General features: G+C 41.9%; 1 pseudogene; it reads left to right on the forward strand.

Moving 5' to 3' along the window:
• Positions 1-1,177: 1,177 nt before the first annotated feature.
• Positions 1,178-2,807, forward strand: LOC106010938 (olfactory receptor 11A1-like; annotated as a pseudogene).
• The last annotated feature ends 2,833 nt before the right edge of the window (positions 2,808-5,640 follow it).

Consider the following 5,640-nt stretch of genomic DNA (forward strand, 5'->3'; position numbering starts at 1 on the left):
GCTCTCTGATTCTGACATTTCTGTCACTCAGAAAGTACTTTAAACAGTATGCTATGCAGGAGCTTTGGAATCAAGCAAACTCAGGTTTAAATCTCAACTTCAGACCCCCGCAGTGGGGTGTGCTTGGTGTGTCCGGGGTGATCGCAAGCCTCCTGGGGGCCATGGGGTCTTTCTGCTGTCACCATGGCAAGTGGTGGCTCCATTCATTCAAGGCATCTTGGAGCTTCTCAGAGTGGCACTCACTGAGGCCTCTGGCTCCCAGTTGAACAGACTGCAGCAGTTACTTCGATGCCGAGACAGCTGCAGTTGTTTACCCAACTTATCAAAGATTGTATGTTAAAGATCATGGCAATAAAGCTATGGTAAGGCTTCACATCCAGAAAGACAAACCCAAGACAGTAAGATGCCCTTTTGGCAAGGAGGCTTTGGGAAATAAAGCTGTCTGCTGCCATAGTTGGAGGTCCAAGAAGTTCCCATTCTCTGGTGGGTCTCACACCAAACACAACGAAGAGACAAGACAATCTGGAACCTCTGGACATCAAGAAAAAAAGAAACTTAAATGGACAGTTTTGATACTGCAAACCAACTTGTTACAATGTTACCTGTTAGAATACTACCACATTTGCCTAATTCACCTCACCTGGATTCTAGATAGGCATATTACAAACTTCGGTTTTCACATTCATGGCATTTATCTTGTTGAAACATCGTGGTGCACATTTATTTAAACAGGAAAAAAGGAAAAGGAAAAGCCAACTTCATGGCCTGTGGGTTATTTTACTATTCTAAGGATCTATTTTTTCACATTTAAAATAATGGTATTAGGATACCTTGACATTAAATTATTCTCAAAATCATGTATATGCAGATTGTACTTATAAGTTTCAAAGAAAATTATCCCCTTTTCACATTACTTAGTTAACCTAGAAGATAAATAGGGTGTGAATAAACTACATTGGTTTCTTAACAAAATCTAGGAAAAAAATTATGACTTCACCTTAGAGACCTTGAGTAATTAGTTTAAACTCATTGGGTTGAGGTTTCTCTTCTATAAACAAGAAACAATAAGGCTTGTCCCTAATGCCTGCTGTGCCATCTAAGTGAATAAGCCAATGGCCACAATAGGATATTGGTTAATGTTTATAACTTTTCTCTTTTCCCTTGGGCTCAGATCTAAATGAGGAAACAGTCCAGTGGTGACAGTGAGAACCAGACCATGTGGCTGACCCTCTTGGGCTTCGGGGAGCTGCAACACCTGGACTTTCTCCCCTTCACCCTCTTTCTGGCCATCTATATGGTGACAGTTGGGGGCAATACCCTCATCCTCCTGGCTGTGGCCTCCAGTCGGACACTATAAACACCCATGTACTTCTTCCTCTGCCACTTCTCCCTGCTAGAGATTGGCTATACCTCCAACATCATGCCTTGGCTACTACAGACTTTCCTGGAAGGGAGAGAAGTCATCTCACTGACCAGTTCTACATGTTTGCCTCACTAGCTGCAGCTGAATGCCTCCTGCTCTCTGCCATGTCCTATGATCGCTACTTGGCCATCTGCCGTCCCCTTCACTACCCTGTCCTCATGAGCACCTGGTTTTGTAGCTGCCTGGCTGCTGCAGGTGCTTAGCTCAGTGGCTTCTTCTCTGCCTTCACTCTGCCCCTGGCAGCCCCTTTGTCCCTCTGTCCTGGCAGCAGGGAGATTGACCACTACTTCTGTGACTTCACTCCAGTTGTAGAGCTGTTCTGTGGAAATGCGAGCGTCATGTGGGGAGCTGGAGTGAGTATCTCTGGATTCCTCACACTAGCCCCCTTCCTGATGCTTGTAACATCCTATGCCTTCATACTGAGGGCTGTGCTGCAAATACCTTCAGGCCATGGGAGGCAGAAAGCCTTCTCCACCTGCTCCTCCCACCTTAGTGTGGTAGCAGTGTTTTAGGGTACCCTCATTGTGGTCTATGTGGCCCCAACAGACCACATGGTGCCCTTGCTCGGAAAAGCCTTCTGTGTCCTCTACACAGTACTTACTCCCATGGTCATCCCCATCATCTACAGCCTCAAGAACCAAGAGATAAAGGGAACTCTGCATAGACTCTGGGGCCAGCTCATCCTAGGGCATGCCCCACTGAAGGGGACGGGACAGCTATTGACTTCTGCCTCAGTTTCAGCTTAGCCCCTTCCTTAAAGGAGTCTCAGATGGACTGGAGACCACTGAAGTAAACAGATGGAGACTGTGGGACTGAAAGTGGGTCTAAACAAAACAGGTAACTTCAATTTTCCCATTGTAACTGGGTAGGGATCAAAATCATATGCCTAATTCAGGTCCCGAAACCTACAAAGATTCCATAAATAATAGCTGAAAAAAATGAGTGGATGGAATAGCAAAAGAACGCAAGAGGGAGCAGGGTAGTAATTATAAGCGGGGAACATTTGCAAATTCTTAAGCCAAGGTAGCTAGGTCTTCAGGCAGGGAAAAGGTGGCTAAGGAAGACTGTAATGAGAACGAGAATTAAGATAAGGTCTTATAACATGCCTCAAATGGAATCTCAGAAACAAAAAACTAAAACTCTTAAACCTAAAGTCTGTAGAGCAGGCAAGTACAGGATGAGAGGCATCCTCCACTGCATAAAGACAGCTCTGCTTTGGGAAAGTGACGGTCAGTTAGAGAAGAGGCAGGAGCCCAAACCACTCATACCTGGATCCCAGGAGACCAATTAGGCCACTGCTCTATGAGTTCCATTAGTCCTCCTGTCATTGATGTTGGACCAGTAAATAACAGAGGAAAAGAAGGAAGCAATTAAACAGAAAGGGAAGCTCATCAAACCCAACTAACAGATTCTGAAATTTTGCCACTATCAGATAATCTTTGAAGGCTTTAAAAATGGCAAAAGCTGGGCACAGTGGTGAGCAGCTATAGATCCAGCTACTTAGGGCACTGGGATAGGAGCATCATTTGAGTCCATGAGTTCAGGGCCAGCTTAGGAAATATAACAGTAACCTGTCCCCCTCCCCCCCCAAAAAACTAATGGTAGAGTGTATGTTTATCATGCATGTGACAATGGGTTCAATTCCTAGCACCAAAATAAAATTCTAATTTTTATTTGGACTATATCAGTGTGATTTTCAAGATATGTTATATGATCCACTGATACTAAAATGATATAAATAGAGATTTACAAATGAAGGTTTCTGAGTAACCAGACCTACAGAATCTGGCTCTTGAGATATGGGGCCCAGAGATCTGCACTGTTAAACACCACAGTTGGTTCTCAGTCTAGGAAAAGGGCATGATTTCTAGATGTAAACAAGATAATAAAAAACCCAAGGAAGAAAATAGGAAATATAAGTGTTTGCAGCTGTAAAGACATAGGAACAAAGTAGGAAGACATTTACAAATGGCAAGTTAGGGCCGGGGATTTAGCTCAGTGGTTTGGCTGCCTGCCCTGCAAGCGCAAGGACTGGAGTTCGATTCCTGGTACCAAAAAAAAAAAAAAATGCAAGTTAGAGGACCTGGAGGGCATTAGAGGATCCAGGATAGACAACTTTTCTCATCAGTCTCACTCTTTCAAGTCACTTGCTCAGTTGCTCCCAGTACTTCTGATTTTATCCCACTGAGACATTCAGTTCTTTGACAGTCACTTCTAGTATATTTCTATCAACACCCTTCCTTCTCTTCCCTCTTTATCCAGATAAGATTCCATATCCAAAATTTAAACCATTTTGCCAACATATTCAATTTCCTTGCCTATTATTTTTTCATCACACTTGCCTGCAAAGGCCAAATTCCTAAAATGGCTCAGCCCCTGCATGCCTTTACAGACACACTGCTTGACTCTCACAATCTCAGGTTCTATTCCTTAACCATAATGACTGCAACCAATTTTATCCCCTTGAATGCAACCAATTTTTAGGCATTTTCACTTTTTTTCCCCCTTCTTGTAACAATTTTCCATCAGCTATCTTAAAACTTGCATGGCAAGCAGGCAATAAAGATTTGTTGAACTAATTTAATCAGTGAAGGCAGCATGAGTAGATGGATACCTGGACCAATTAATTGTCCTAAACAAATATTATAAATAACATATGCCCAGTACTTGATTCATCTCTCCTACAAGTCAGCATCATATAATGCCTTTGCACATATACTAACTCACCAGGTAATTCAAGATGATCTAAAGGGTCTTCCTTCTAAGATAACCACTATTATCCTTGTGCACCTTCTCAGAAAGTATTGATCTAATGATAACTTCCACCTTATAATGTTCATTCATCCAACTAAAACCATCAGCTCATGCTCTCTAATAATAATAATAATGAACTTTATGCTAAACACTTGTATGTGTATTATCCCACCTGGAACTCTCAACAACCTGTGAGTTAGATATTATTAACTGTATGTTATACTTGAAAAAAATGAGGCTCAGATAAGTGAATTTTCAAAGAAATAAATCCAAGAGGGCTGGGGATTTAGCTCAGTGGTTCTGCCATCTGCCTTGCAAGCACAAGGTCCCAAGTTTAATCCCCAGTACAAAAAAAAAGAAAGAAAGAAAGAAATCCAAGACTCAAAGCAAAATAACTCCAAGATAGATAGATAGATAGATAGATAGATAGATAGATAGATAGATAGACAGATAGATAGATAGATAGATACATATATATATATATATACACATTTGGGTTTTTAAAACAAGGTCTTGCTATGTAATCAAGACTGGCCTGAAATTCACTAGCCCACGCTAGTCACAAACATAATTCTCCTGCCTCAGCCTCCTAAGTGCTGAGATTACAGGCTTCGATGTGCCACCATGTGTGGCTCACAATTGTTTTTAATTTCAAAATTGATGCTGTTTTCAGAGTGTCATCATTCTTGTCAAAAATTGATTTTAAAAAGAAGAGGAAGAGAAGAAGGGGGAAAGGAGAAAAACACAGACTTTTTTTTTCGTTTTTTGAGACAAGGTCTCACTATGTAGTCCAGGCTAGCCTTGAATTCACTATGAGGCCAGACTGACCTCAAGCTTGTGCGATCCTTCTGCCTCAGCCTCCTGAGTTCTAGGATTACAGGTGTCCACCACCATGTCTGGCTTAGACATTAATTTTATGTGATAAAGAAGAAGAAATCAGATTTGTAGAGAACAAAGAAACAGAGAAGATGCCTGAGTGAGAATGAATTTTTTTCGGTACCAGTGATCGAACTCAGGACCTTGTGCTTGCAAGGCAGGCAGCAGAGCCACTGAGCTAAATTCCCTACCTGAGAATGAATTTGAGATAAGGCATAGATACCAGAATCAAGGACAGCATACATCCCAGACTTGTTGGAGGTTAATGAGTAAAAGAGACCTTTATTTTCTGTGTTTCTGTTGGGAGAACTGTAAAAAGTGTGGATGTATCTCCTTATCCCCGAAGGGAACAGACAACAGGGAAAAGGAAAGAGTCTGGCATTTTGACAATGCCAAGGAATAAGAAGGTAAAAAGACAGATATCTGACCTAGATAGGATCAACCCCAGCAACCTTTCCCAACCTGACTTCCTTTTCTTCTCCCATAAAGTACCTGCTGTCTATCCTTGGGATTTCATATGAATAGTTCTTTTTTTTCTTCACTCAACCTCGGTCAGAATCAGCAACAAGAAAATAATGCAATGACAG

The sequence above is a fragment of the Heterocephalus glaber genome, unplaced genomic scaffold, assembly GCF_053883595.1.
Source record: "Heterocephalus glaber isolate CG9 unplaced genomic scaffold, H.glaber_assembly_v1.0 deba00001733, whole genome shotgun sequence".
Taxonomy (NCBI): domain Eukaryota; kingdom Metazoa; phylum Chordata; class Mammalia; order Rodentia; family Bathyergidae; genus Heterocephalus; species Heterocephalus glaber.